The sequence below is a fragment of the Misgurnus anguillicaudatus genome, chromosome 3 (genome assembly GCF_027580225.2).
Source record: "Misgurnus anguillicaudatus chromosome 3, ASM2758022v2, whole genome shotgun sequence".
Classification (NCBI taxonomy): domain Eukaryota; kingdom Metazoa; phylum Chordata; class Actinopteri; order Cypriniformes; family Cobitidae; genus Misgurnus; species Misgurnus anguillicaudatus.
Window position 1 is genome coordinate 22,277,580 of NC_073339.2, and position 15,772 is coordinate 22,293,351.

Below are 15,772 nucleotides of genomic sequence, written 5' to 3' on the forward strand. Positions count from 1 at the left end.
AGTGATGCGCATTCAGGATGAGAGCTTACGCAGCGTACAGAGTTTCTCTGCTGCTGCTCGGTGCCCCCGCCCTCCGAATTTGTCATACGTCACTAAGAAAAGTGCGTACACTACGCTAATCCTCTCTCCTGAGTCTAAGATGGCGGCGCTACCGGAAGCTAGTTTATAAAGTTAATAACATTTTAAATATGGATATTTCTACAAAAACACCGCACGGATTACCCACAGAAGACCTTTGTTTGTCGTCCTGGAGCCGTTTGGATTTGATTTGTGATGGATGGACGCACTTTTTTGGACTTGAAGGTCGTGGACTATTGCTGGACCCCGTAACATAACATTTAATGAACAGAAATATCTAAAATATTTTCTAAAATATCCGAAAATGTGTTTGTCTGAAAAACGATGGACATATGCAACTCGGACAGCTTGGGGGTGAGTAAATCATGGGTTTAATATCGTTTTTGGCCGAACTATCCCTTTAACAAATCAATCAACCAAAAGCCTGGGTTAAAAAAATTTTTTCACCTGATGCACTTTAAATGTCTTAACATGCAACACGTAAATATCAAATATTAACATGTACTGTCAAAAAACATTCAGCGCTACATACAACACATCAATCTACAACAACTATTTTGCTGGTAACCATCACAATGTATCGTATAACAATGTATCAACAACGTGTCATCACCTTGATTTCTTTAGCTCAGTCATTAAACACTAAAATCTATACTGAATGACTAAACACAGACACTCTGAAGGTGATTCAGGCAGGAAGAGAATGTTTGGTTTGCATCTTTCTGCAGTACAGCAGTCTAGTGCTAATGTGATCTGACCATGGCTATATTAGCTAATGGCAAGTGAGGCTCCCTTGTTCCATTAACCAGGCTCTAATACAGCAGCCCTCAAGAGTTACATAAGAGACGTTTCAAAAACAATTCCAACCTCTTCCGATCTCTTCCACTTCTGGTCACGGAACTGGAAAGCCAGTAAACACGTCAACGTGCACACTAATGTACATGCAAAACCACAAATGCTCATAGATGTACTGCAGAACAAGGAGTCCTCTTCATGAGGGTTGCACAAAACATAAAGAGACTACAAAATCTATATAAATACTACGCCTGTATGGAAAAAACAGGATATCGTCTAGCAGTCCGGTGGCACGTGGCATGCAGTCAGAGTCAGAATAAAACTGGAAGCATAAAGCTGTATCACTCACTCCTGCCTTGCATTTACCTGGTGAGGTTGGTTGCTAGTAGCTCCAAGCTTTATTCAAACTAATCTTGCCGTTGTGGTGCTGATGTTCTGAATCTATGGAAGTTCTGTCTCACTTTTGCTTCACAGCTAGTCTGCAATTCCCTACTCCAATAACCCCTGACCTACAGGAAGTAGACACAATAGACTGAAAATAACAAGAGGCCACCTCCTCCCCCCTCTTCTTTTTCCTACACTCCACCTTCCCTTGGACGACAACAACCCTGTGCTGAAGAAAGGCTGCAGGCAACCCAATATTACCTGTCGGCGCTGTGCTCTGTAGCTCCACCAGGATTGCTCAAGAGCTCGCTGGGTCTTTCCATACATGTCAAGATAACATAAGAACAATAAATCTATTAAAAAAAGGTGTTGTTGTTGCAGAGCTTCGGGAGAGAAAGTCTTTGACGGACAAATATAAAATTTTCACTCTGTATATAAACTTTTCACACTCTGATTGCTTGGTCCAAATTTGAATATATCATACTACACCTGCACTTGCAGGTATTACCGGTGTACTGAGGAAAATTAAACCTTTCACACAAAGAACGTCACTTGAAAAGGTCTGCCACAGATCCCCTGCAAGATATTAAATAAGGGAATTTAAAGGCACCAGCAAATAATAAATGCACTATCCTCTATTAAGTCAAGGACGTACAGTAAATTATTTATCATCAACTGCGTTTCAGTTTTGCAGATTAGGACAGATTGCTTTTATACCAATTGCCAATTGTAGAGCAGTTTACATGAGACGTACCCCAAACCACCTCTTCAAGCGAACCTAGTTGCCTCTTGCAAAAACACATTGTCATCCCGGTTATCCGGCATAATCCAATCTAAGGCCAATGCTACCCACAGCAAATTACATTTAGCACCCTAGCTAGAATTTATGTGGGCCAAATCAAATTGTCCCTATATGCCTAAAGAAGCAAGAGGAACAGGAAATGGAGCCACGGTGTAGTAGAGATAAGGCAAAAGAGACCACATCCCAGAGCATCCTTAACACACTACTTTTGCACTGATTAGATAGGTTCTGAATAATATTGGCTTTGATGTTTGACACTCAATTATTTATGGCCACAATATAACACCGCAAAATAGGAAAACTTCTTAAGTGCACGGGATTCAGCGATCTCCTTTGTCTTGGTCTGGACCAAGTATTTGGGTCCAAATGATAGCAAGATGTGATAACATTTATTTCACATCTGCATAGCGCAACTGAAACTAGAAAACAATTAGACATATTGAACACAAACATGAATGAAGCCATTATAAAAATTTACAATTTTTAGTTAAACTTTTCTCAAAATATTTTTACATTTATAATATCAAAATGTAACAATAAATAGTGTGGCAATTGGAAAAAATATCAAATAGCATTCTTGTGGTTGTGCACACACATTATAATGTTGTTAAACTTAAAGCAGGTGATGAGGGGTGAGAGGACTGTGCGATGCATGTTCTCAGCCCATTAGAAGCAGTGACCCCCTAAAAGAGAACATTGTGTTCGGGAGTCAACTAAAAGAAAGCATTCCTGCAAGTTACTAGCCTGACGTTGTCATACTCGATTCTAGTCAGAATTTGAGTCTGATACCGCTCCATTGAGCTAAAATTATGAGGCGTGTCTCAACCGAAAAATGCCTCTGCACTCAATTGGATAGACATACGACAAATCAGAGCAACGGAGTGTGTGACTTATGTTGAAATGTCTTTAGCAGCCTGACCGAACTGCTAGTAATTTCGCTACAATGATACTAACATCATTGTAATTATACTAAGTCTGAGTTAGCGAAGTACATCAACACCTACTTTGTTTACAACATTTCATTTATATCACAACATTAAGTATTTACTAAGTCATACAGTAAGACTATCTCTTACCATTTGTACGTTAGGTGAACTTCATCCACGACGATAGCTACCCATTACGTTGGCTTGAAAAATATCGGAGCCTAGCATGTCCCTCCACTTATTCAGCAGTCCCGATTACGGGCTTCCGAAAAGAAGCTGGCAACGACCGCTAATTATATCCATCTCGTCGTGCACGCCGAGTTGCATCGCCGTGACACCCATTTCAGTTGCTTCTTTAACTTTGTCCTCCATAAGGGCGACCAACTTCTGCCGAATCCCGTAGGAAGTACGGCGAAAACATAAACCAATGCCTTGATCGCGTTTCTCTGTTCCTCTTTTTAAATCAATGCTCTGTCGATATCTTTTAGAACAGACTCAATGCCAGATTCCATACATCTGAATTCTCCAGCGGCAGCCATTTCGTTGTAAACAGATTCAACACTCGCGCTCTTTGGTGACGTGGTTGATACGTTACTGTTGATCATCTGTCCATCATCGTATAAAGCCCGCCCTGACAATTTGATTCGTCGGCCAGTTTTGGGACTCGCATAGTAGCTCCTCAACGGTGAAACCACAGACCGATCTTCCCGTTTCTCAAAATGTTGTGTGCGGGGCTAAGATCGGCTGGCACCCAGGCTAGCAAGTTACTAGTTAAAGTGCAAAAACTGGCTAGCCCAGACTAGGACTTCATGCAGAGCATATGTTAGCCATATACTCTTTTTGATTTTCTAACCTAGCTGTATTCTATACATACAGATAGGGCTGGGCGGTATGACGGTATATTCCGTTACCGCAAAATAAAATGTCTGACGTAACAGATTTTTCTATTCCATCTATTCCGTGGAATGCAAATAAGTGGGCGTGGCTAACTCTGCCCTCCAGCATGTTAGACTGAGTGTGACGGAGAAACATGTAAAATAGTTCACTTATAAATGGACGAGTCGAGTTATTTGTGTAATTTTTATAATAAGTGCCAGTGAATCCACCGCGGGTCACGCAGCGAGACTCTTGTCTTGCTCGCTCTCGTGCTCTCTCTCTCGCGCGCGCGCTCTCTCTCTCTCTCTCCTCATGCAGCAGCCGGCCGGTCTCTCGCGTACAGAGGTCTCTAGGCAAGCGCAAGGAGCTGTGACGCCAAATAAAGAGTTCTTCTCGCACATAATGCTAATAGTTGTAAAGTTTTCTGAACTTTAAGCAAGCTAAGACAAAACTCGCGTTTATATAAGTGACACGTGCGCTGCTGGAGCGATGTAGTTTAACGCGCCATTTGCTTATACAAACATATTTGATCGTAAAGACGAGAAAGAGATGCAAATGTTAAGGTCTAATAGAAAGTAAAGGGCGTCAAGACCTTAAAACAAACTTTATGATCATCACATCATAGCACATGTCACATTTATAATATCTAGAGCTTCTTCTCTCATATACAGGTATTTATCCTGTCTGTAGGTTTTTGCATATATTTATACCTGTTCATTTTACATATTGCATATGTTTAATGTAATGTATGCATAAATACAAAATACAATGAAGCCATACTATAGCTTCAATAGTCTATAAAATTAATAACTCAATTAAAAACAAGATTCTATCTAATCAAGACTTATCTGTTGTTATCTTCTGGGCATTTTTACTTTAACATTATTAACTTTAAATTGCTCATATTTTAAAACTGTGGTGAGCATTTAGTTAAAAGCTATAGTGAGTGGTGTATTTCTGTAACTTTTTATAATCAAAAAACAATATAAACTGAAAAACATGTATACCGTGAATTATTCCGTTCTGTGAAATAAAATGACTCATTCCGTGAAATAGATTTTTGGTCATTCCGCCCACCCCTACATACAGATGCAGTTTGATGTATCACAGCTGCCTCTCACACAAACCACTGATGTGAGCTTGCCACAGATGGAAGCATGTTAAATGCAAAGAATATGTTTGACTTTGAGGTTACTGTAATAAGAGTAGAAACGTTGAAAAAAGTGCTCAACGGTATTGTACAAATCATAAAATAAATCTGGTCAATGATCGAATAGCTTTTAACCCCCTGTAAAGTACAATTTAACAACTACATTTTAAGATCTAATATACATACTAACACTTGCAAATAAAAGTTTATGCATATGTTTTAATAAGTATGTACCCATAGAGTGCCGAAGTAATGGCGTCACTTTGTAGGCTAAAACGCGGAAGTGAGGTAGCATTTTAGCACTACGGGTTCCCTCGCCCTGAAGTCTATGGGTTTTTTGAATGGGTTTTTGCTAAATCGCCTGAAATAAGGTCTGTGGTTAACAAAACCTCTAAATATTTTCACGTTTTGTTCTATGACATAAAATACACCAGTTATAATCTGCTTGTGATTTTTTTAAACTTTATTGTGCCTTAAAAACGGTGGTTGCTAACAAGTTGCTAATAGGGACTACATCCTTGGCGGGGAGTTTAGACGTCATCATGACAGGAAATCTGTCACTAGCCTTTTAGCCTCACGTTCTCAGAAGTTTACCTTTCAGTTAATATACATAGCGTTATATATTTAGTCTTTTCAAATTGTAGTTTTTCCAAATATTGTTGTACTGTGGAGAGACTGTAGTTTGACATGTTTTGTTTTGTCGGGAGACAAAGTTTACTTATTTTATGAAAATAAAGATGTTCACTACAAAACGTGCTGCAATGTTTCTGTGGATCAGTGATTGGAGCATTTTGTTAACTTTTGTTTAATTCCCAGAGAACGCGCTGATATATATAGCTTGAATGCACTGTAAGTCCCTTGTCTAACAAATACCAAAAATTAAATGTTATACTATTGTAACTATACACCAGTCAGCTCACAGTAATGTGAGATACAATTTACTACACAGGCTCTCACATTTGGGGCTTGTGGATTACCAGGTAAAAATATATAGAAAATGTGAACAAAATTAGTATATATTGTTTATTTAGAGAACATATATGGTTTAATTATAATATATTGTATTTAAGCATTGATGCTATTGGACAATTCTCTTTAAATTTAACATATATAATTATATATAACTATTATATTAAATGTTTGGAATTTAACTGTGTTCTGTTTGTTCAGAGATTGTATAGTTATCTTAAAAATACATAGAACACTATTATAACTCCTCTCTCCATAGTTTTACTTAATGAGACTTGATAAACCTTGTCCCTCATGCTGGCCCTTACAATACCGGTAAGTAAACCAGCATCTAAGCTGCACTGTTATGTCCAGATTTATAGTGGTTCTCTCTCCTCGATCTATGGTTTTCTATCGTCTAAGTAAGAAAAAGTACATAAGATTGGAAATTGATACGGCAATAGCTAGTGCTTCTGAGATGGGTTTTTTTTCTGGCGAATTAGCAAATGGTATACAAACATACAATCAAACATAATACAGTGAAAGATAATCTTTAAAGTTTATTTGGGGCACAATGATAATATTAAGGTTTATATAAACTAACGAAATAATTAAACTAATAAATAAATAAAACATTAACAAAAAATCACGCGTAAACAAAATTTCTAACATTTTTGGAAATAACGAATGTGCAATATTTCTCATGAAAAAGTGGATAAGTGTCCATAAACAGCGCAGATCACAATGAGCGAGCGTGCTTTTTTAAATAAAGTTTGAGGAAGCTTGATGATGACGTTGATCCGCGACCGGTGCGCTGTAGTCCGATTATAGCATACCGTTAGCATTTTATATCTGACGGCTTTATTTAGGCTTCAAAATGTATACATTTTCGTTTAACTTATAAAGATTATCTTGATAGACAAAACGTGTAAGGTTCATAACTCTTTGTTGAAGACAGATCTTATTTTTTGCGATTTTCCAAAAGTCTATGGGAAAAATGAATGGCTTTTCGATCGAGGGAACCCATGCGCCGCTAACTTCCGGGTTGGCCTACAAAGTGACGTCATGACTTCGGCACTCTATTACAAGGTCACCTGAAATACATTTTAAAGATTATGTAATATGTGGAATACCAAGTGGTATAGCATGAGCTACACTGCAAAAAAAACGACTTTCTTAGTATTTTTGTTTTCACAAAATTTTTTCAAGTAAACTTGTTTTCAGTACAAATATCAAAACATTCTTAAATTAAGATGTATTTTCTTGATGAGCAAAATGACCTAAGAAAATTAGTCTAGTTTTTAGACAAAAAAAATAAAATTTAAGTGAATGTGTGCTTAAAACAAGCAAAAACATCTGCCAGTGGGGTGAGAAAAATTATTTTGAATTAAGTGTTCAAGAAAAAAGTAAACTTTTCAAGATTTTTTTCTCAATTTAATTGAATCTTATTTTTTGTAATCTTAATTTAGGAATTTTTAGATATTTGTACTGAAAACAAGACAAAAACACTAAGTAAGAAAGTCTTTTTTGAAGTGTAGTCAACTGTGCAAACAAAGAACAAAGGAGCATAACATCAACAACCTCAGAGACATGTAAACAGGGCAATAACGCACACTGCCCCTCTCTTTATCAACTCCCAAATGCTTGCCTCTACCCTCCAATTCCTGCTTTTCGTTGCATCCAAGAGCAGATAGTTACGCTAGCATAAAAAGGTCAGTGGGGTGGCACTTTGCCTGCATGAGTCAACTACCCTTTTCCCTGCTCCCCTTTCCTCCCTCTTTAATGCTCTCTAAGTCACATGTCTTCGTCAAAGCTGCGTCATTCACATTCAACACATTCTTCTGGCCCGGGCAGCCTCTGTTCACATGACAGGAGCACTGCTTGGGTTTGCTTGACAGCCTGCTCAAACAATCTCTCTTTTTAATACCAACAATACACAAGGCAACAGCACCCAAACTGACAGCATGACCTCCAAACCTCAGGTGTAAGGAAGAAAAGCCAAACAGACTTTTCACAACTTATGTAGCAGATTTTACGTACAAGTTAAAAACTTGGAGAGTGAGGGACACCAAAAATACAATCAGGAAACAAAAATTATGAAGCAATACTACACATGCAATAGTTCTGTGGCAATATACGCTAAAAAGTATTAAAATAGAAATGCAACGACCAAGCTACCAAACTTAAAGCATATAATACTAAGAATTTATTGATAACACGCAACTGTTACACGCAAGCAACTGTTCCAAGAATTCAACAGAAACTCTGGAGCCACTCACCTGCAGTAGCAGGTGTCTTTCTCCAAGTCTAGTAAAATCAACAAAGCATGCAATAAGAAAATGTAAGGAATGCATACTGACCTTGAGCATGGAGCAGATTTAGCGGAATAAAACCTAATCCAAAGTTGTTTGGCAAAAGATGATAACTGACAATTTGAGACTTGATAAGGTTAAAAAATATTCACAAACGTATCCTGAGTGGACAGATGTACCCACAATGCAGCAGAGATTCACAGCAGAAAAAGTGCCTGAACATAGCATGTTCTATACTGAAAGCATTGCAAGCTTTTTGCGGCCATACTCATGAACAGTATCCCTGTTGGCACAATGCCAGACTGGACATATCAAACCATAGGGAGCAGACTTTCTAATACAATCATGAGAGAGAAAGAGCACTCTCACAGGACTGGTGCTGAGAGCGTTCTCTCTCTCTCACACTCGAAGGAGGGGGCAGTCCGATGTGAACCAGGCCCCAGCACACTCGCAGTAACCCGAGAAATTACACTGGGCGGCAGCGGCATTTCACAGCTTGGCTTCAGCCTGACCCCTCCTACACATCAGAACCCCACTGCGAACCAGAGTGGGTACAAGAAGAAACTGGACCATCATTTGGCTTGATTAGCACCAAATAAAAAAACTTTCCTTAAGAGACTGTGTCTAATGTTTTTAAAAAAGCCTTTATCCAAAAGCCAACCATTTATCTGTGCAATAAGTACATTTTGTTTCGCTTGCTTTAAGTCCGTCTAAACAATGGACAAAACAGAAGTGCAGGACTTAAGCGTGAATGCATCACGCAACAGCAACATTTAATCTCCAGACGCATCAGTCAAACATGCGTACATCTGAAGCGGGAGCCTGGAAAGCCGCATCTCCAGACATAACGCGTATACGTGCAAATGGTTTAGACAGCACGCAAATATTGTTTTTTTACTGATTCATCTTTAATTTTGGTTAAAGGGACCCTAACCTAAGTATTTCAGTCTCTGGTATCCCCAGAATTTGTCTGTAAAGTTTTAGCTCAAAATACACAACAGATCTTTAATACAATGTTGAACATGGCCATTTGTGGTTGCAATAAAAAACATATTGTATGTGTTTGTTTAAATGCAAAAAAGCTTCTGTTCCCCTCCCCGTATGCAAAGTAGGGAGTAGCGCTTACACATGTGCTTTGGATTACATCAAAATAGGGATGCACCGAAATGAAAATTCTTGGCCGAAACCGAAAAAAGGAAACCAAGGCCGAAAAACAGAAACCGAAACACCGAAATAAATTATTATGCCAATTATTAGTACAATTGCATTTATGGCTATCACTGTGTACTAGGGGTGTGTGACGAATAAAAAAAACTCACAGTTCGGATCACATTACAGTTTTTGAGGCACAGATCAGATTATTTTTCGGATCAGCAAAAAGGTGGGAAAAATCTAATAAACAATAAAGAAATTGCAAACATTTATAAAAAAGTTGTACATTAATAAGGTCTGAAATTAGCATTTTAACACAACTGAATGCTATTTTCACGGGCATAGGAGAGAGAGAGCTGGCGCACAAGCACATAGAGAACCAGTGTGTGTGGGAAAACACTGCGAGAGAGAGAGAGAGAGCGTGCACAAGAGAGGCACCACCGAGCGCTCACAACAATAAATGAAGCCGTTTTAAATGAAAATAAAAATGTAAATGTTGCAACCATTGTTGATTTTGTGGCGCACACAAACAAATAAATGTATGGATAACACTGCCAGGAGCAGAAGCCGCCATTACGCGAGATTAATGTAAACAGCGTGACGCGTCGCGTAGTCGACGTAATCGATGACGTCGACGCGTCGTTGCAGCACTATTGAGCACGAAGGGGAGGGGTCGGAGACGACTGATCACCGTGAGTGAAACCCAAGCGCTAGCGCACAGATGGGAGGGGCGCGGTTGACATTCATTTTCGGTTTACATTTTCGGCTGGATTTTTATTTCGGCCCCAAACCGATAATGCCATTTTCGGCGACCGAAATTTCGGTGCATCCCTACATCAAAACATATGTCTCTGGCAGAAGGTTGAACTACGCGCTCATAAGTCTGTGAGCAGTCATGGGTGGGACGTAATCACTGTGACATCACATTGATAGGGGATCCCCACCAACCTGTTTTGTGTGACTGTTGTGGTTTAAAGGATATTATACAAAGAAGGATAGATGGATTTGTATAATACCAGGATGTTTCTGCACACACACTGGCAACTTATTTTCAGGTTAGGGGGGCTTTAACCCCTACTAATAGCACACAAATCCTGCAATGATGACGAGACATGCATCAAAATGCATCTATATAGTTCATGCTTGATGTCATGCTTATCAGACTGTATGGGCTTGCTACGAGAGTAAATTTAGTTATTAAATTTGGAGCTTATTATGCCAGTCATTCTGGAGTGTCACTAAAACAGCCAAAACTGAGTCTTCAATCCCACACTACTCTGTTCTCTAGTGCAGGCCCTGCAGCCCACTCATAACACTCTCTTTCATACACCTCCTCTTAATGTACTCAAGGCTTTGTTCCAAGCAAAGAAAAGAGAAAGAGACCAAGAGTACTCAATAGCCATCTGGGACCCATCAGCAGTGGCAACACAGCAGCACAGGAAATGGTCATCATGCTTTTGTAAGGAACTTCAGAGCGCAGACTTCTGCAGAACTACAGCAGCTGAAGAGTAGAAAGAGAGATAGAGAGTCTACATTGCAGTATTGGTCTCTGACTTCTGGCAACATGAGTGACAATGACTGTTGGCAACTAGATGAGGTGTGTTCAGTGCCGCAACAAAGTTGAGAAAAGTTTAACTTTATGCAAATGATTAGCGACTTTCGGGAATGACTACCAATGAGGGCGAAGCAGTGAAGTACATGTCATCCGTCTCTCATCGGTTACTGAGGGGGACGATACTCATTTGATTATGACAACCAGAATTAGAAACGCCTTCTCTTTGACAGATGGGCAACATACAGCCACAAAGTCTCTGATAATATGAACGGGGCATAATATGAAACAGACCAGGTGATACACCTAAAAGGTATACATGGATATAATTATTTAAAGATGGACATCAGTTTAAGCCTTCAAGCTACATGAATATTTTCCAATACAGTTTAATATTACAGTCCAAGTCAAGATATCCAATACAAAAACTGCCACTTTAACAAACATAAGCCTATTGCACTGTATTTAATAATGGACAATAAGTGTCCCCAAACAGCACAGGTTAACCAAACTCACTCTTCTCAAAATGTTGGTGTGGGTTCTGAAAATGTATAAATACAATTCAGGAACAAAACTTTGAGTGAACTGTATTTAGCAATAATACAAAACTGACAACCACGTTTTTTTGTTGCTGTGCGAATGTAGCCATGGATGCATGATGGAAAAAAACAAGGCTAAGAAAAATACAAGTGTGAAAATGTGAGCCATCCATTTTGAACTTATCTAATCTTTGCATGGGAAAGTACATGACTGTACAAATATCCCCTTCACATGAAAGCACACATCTAGTTACAAACTGAACCTTTGCCAGATGAAAACATGCAAACAGGCTCTGTGTGTTTAAGCTCAAACTGCCTTTCCTGTATGCCTCTCATTATTGTAGATGCTTATGTAGTTTTCTGCTCAGACCAAATGCTAATTTGGAATCAGCTGACCAAACAACAGCAGTAGTCTAGGTATGCAGACCAGACGATGAGACATGCATGAATAAAAGCTAACTTATCAGACTTATCAGGATGGTTGCACCAGCCGGACATAAAAAAAGTTGGGTGTAAAGCGCTACGTCGGGCTCAGCTACGTCCGACGCTGTGAAAAATATTTACGCCGGTTGCACCATCTGAAACTACGTCCAGCTATGCTCAGCTTAGTCGATGTGCGTCCCCGCGTATGCGTTTAAAGGGAAACTTCACCCATTTGCATTAAGCTTTGTACCGTTAGAACCCCAGTCATGTTTTTGAATGGTCGTGCACCATTCCCTCAGTTTCCCCTGAGAGGGGAGAAATACTGATTTCAGTGAGGCACTTCCTTCTTTCAATGATGTAAAAATCGTCATTTTGCGCCATTGAAAGAAGGAAATCCTGTATCTCTATTGAGTGTGAAAGACTACAGACACTCATTCCTCATTTTTCCAAGGTGGGGGCTATGGGTGGGACCCACTCACGCTTCAGACCAATTACAGATAAGTGGGTGGGACTTACGAAAATATACGAACACAGACCGAAAAAAAACGACCAGCCGCCATCTTTATGCTAAGCTAAGCTAAACAGAAGTTGTGGAGCGAGCCAGAATTCATGTTACAATAACAGTGGAAGTTAATCAATATTACATGGAAGAGGGTGATTTTACAAGCGTGATGCTCTAATCCGCTGTTCATTGCACCTTTATGAGCCACAATACTGCAAAGAGCTGAGGCAGATGTAGGAACAGAAGCCCGAGGAGTAGGCCGGAGCCTGGGCGTCGGCTGGGTAGAGGAGCCCGGTGAAGAAGCAGCAACCATCGGCCTCTGCTGCGTAGAGAAGCTTGCCTGTTCTCTCGCTGTGTGGCTTCTTTATAACAGTTCTGCATCAGATAAGGATATGGACGTTTGTTTGGTGAAGGTTTCTATGCAAGAGAGGAACTTTGCGCGCGTTTGGAACGTTTATTTCACGGACATGTTTCGGTTTACGAGCAGACGCGCTGCGGAGTATATAAGCTTGGACGGACTCGCGCCGTTTGCTTTCGGTTTAACATTTCTGGATCAGATAAGGATATGGACGTTTGTTTTGTGAATGTTTCTGGTCGCGTGCTTATTTCAAAGACGTGTTTCGGTTTACGAGCACAAGCTCCAAGAGCTGAGGCAGCGCGTCTGTGGAGATATTATGCAGGGGACGCGTTTTTGTGGAGGATGCAGGGATAAACGGACGTCTGACTAAAGTGAGTGTTTATATCTTCTTTGTTATACTAACGTGGCATTTATGTACACAATAGCATATCTGAGCGGTGTTTTATATGTCTATATTGTGAGAGCAGTGAGGCCAATAATAACACAAATGTAATTACAGTAAACAAGAGACAAAAAGAAAATTGGTAAAACTAAATAAACATTTAAAATGCATACACTTTTTTTAAGTACTTGGAAAGACATTTGTACTGTGGATCTGAAACCGCACGTTACTGTTTGAATAAGACTTTGCTACACACCAGGCCAGAGTGTTATTGTGTGTAACACAATGTAACATCACGTTTAAAAGTAAATCATGATTGGTGTCAGTCAGACACAGTGGTGTTGGCTATTTTCTTTGTTTTACTAACGTGGCATTTATGTACATTATAGCATGTCTGAGCCGTGTTCCGATTAATGGGAGTGGCTTGCAGAGCTGTGCATTGTGGTGCATAGTGGCAGTTGTAGTTTTTCATACAAATGTGCTCTAAAGTCACATTTTGTCTTTTCTCTGTCAAATAGGCACAAAATTCTACATTTATGTTACATTTTGACTACAAATATGACTCACTTTCCATAAAGATTAATGTTCCTATCGGTGAAATGGCCCTTTAACCGCAGTGATATTAAGACGCCATTTGTGTTACTATGGTTTAACACTCTCTGCCACCATGACAATAGAGCAATAGAGCTTTTTCCATCCTCTCATAGGTTTGCCAGTGCGCTCTCCCTCCAGATGTGTGCGTCATGTGCAGACCATTCAAACACAACCTGCAACATTAACTAAACGAAAGCCTTTACCATTTGCACAAAAGGTAATTATTTGCAGATTAATTCTAATAGATCTGGATTAAAACAAAATTAACTGAAAGCTTTTAATAAGTTCTTTACTGTGTCTTTGTAAATATTTAGTATTATATGATATATAAGAATTTATTGGTGTGGTCTCTTACACTGCTATGCATAAAATCACACTGCTCGCATATCCTGTGCATTAGACACGCCAAAGTCGTCTTGTCAGATTTGATGTCAGATTTCTATTTTTGCCATAGAAACAAGTCAAGACTTTATACGTGCGCCTACCCTTGACTAGACGCAAGTAAGTCTCAGCCGTACGGTTCGCCTAGATGGTGCAACAGGTATAAATTCTACGTAAGACGTAAAGTGCATTTTACATCCAGACTAGTCTTACGACCGAGTTTACGCCCAGCTGGTGCAACTAGCCCCAGATGTTGAAGGCATTGATACCAGAGGCCTAGTGACACCTTCAGTGACAGTGAATATAATTAGCTTGCTTGTCATTTCCAACGATTGAGCACTTCAAACAAACACTACTGATAAGTCCAAGAGCATATGACTGCAGGGATTTTTCAAAAGAAATGAAAAATTGAGAAGCAAACCCCACTTCTTTAAACAATTTTAGACCATAAGTAATGTGCAACTTCGTTCTTTTTTTATAAATGTTTGTAATTATTATTAGATTTTCCCACCCCTTTTTTGCTGATCTGAAAAATGATCCGATCTGTAATTCAAAAACAGTAATGTAATCCGAACCGTGAGTATTGTGATCCGTCACACCCCTACTAATCAGGCAAGTAAAAAATTTACACATTAGCCATAAATAGCTTTTGATTAAGCAATAATTAATAAGTCGAATTGTGTTTCCATAAAGTTTCCCACCAACAAGTAATGTAAACAGTATGTCTCTAAGGTCCTACGCTGTAGTTCTCAGATCAAATGTATGATCATAGTAAAAAAGAAGTATTCTCAAGCTGCACAGCAAAATTAGAAAGGTCGCAGAGTAAAGCAAGAGACTATGTATGGTTGTGTGTGTGTGTGTGTGTGTGTGTGTGTTTTAAAGGGGCAGGTCCCCTTCCCTACTCCCAGACAGAGACTGCCTTTGGAGGCCCTCTAGAGAGCAGACTGCGAGAATGAGTTACGACAGCTGAGGCCTGTTCACTCACCACTGGAATCCACCATCTTGCCAATAATATCACATCAAATGAGAACCAAATGCTTATACAATGCCAATGTAAAGCTCTCATGAGGATTAACATACACCTAACATGCTGTACCTTTCCTTTAAACTAAGCACACAGATCACCTTTAACACTGCTACATAACAGTAGGGCTGTGACGGTGGCAGTATTTTACCACCTTGATGGTAATGCACCAATTCACCTCGGTGGTTATAGAATGTGTGTGGACGCACACATGTATGCGTGTATGTGCAGTTGTGCACGCGAGCACTGATGCATATAGGCTTCTATATAATTCATACATATATTTTAAAATATAAAAATGTAAATGAGGATCGGATATACGTTCCTAGTTCTGCCTATTCATAGGCACCAATTTCCCAAAGCACTTTGAAAGAAGGGGGAAAACGTCATGTCACGTGAAACGTGAATCAATTTAGCATATGTGTTTGGCCATTTTGGAAGGTGCTTGAGCAGAGTCCGGGAGCACCCAAGGGATCAGCACCTATGTACTTGTTTATTGTAGCCCTTCCATCCGTAAAAAAAAACACACAGTTCAAGTGAGGAACCTTACTTGGGTTATAATATTTCCAGCCTTTGAAAATAACATTTTGCGTG

General features: G+C 39.5%; 1 protein-coding gene across 15 annotated transcripts in view; it reads right to left on the minus strand.

The window, feature by feature from the left end:
• Positions 1-15,772, minus strand: part of gab1 (GRB2-associated binding protein 1) — a 112,228-nt gene that overhangs the window by 83,992 nt on the left and 12,464 nt on the right. Inside the window, exon 1 of one of the 15 annotated variants that reach the window (XM_055205153.2) lies at positions 1,240-1,368. The exons of the other annotated variants lie outside the window; for them this stretch is intronic. The gene's annotated coding sequence lies outside the window, so the exon portion shown is untranslated. Of the gene's footprint in view, positions 1-1,239; positions 1,369-15,772 lie in introns of those variants that run through there. 15 annotated transcript variants of the gene reach the window in all.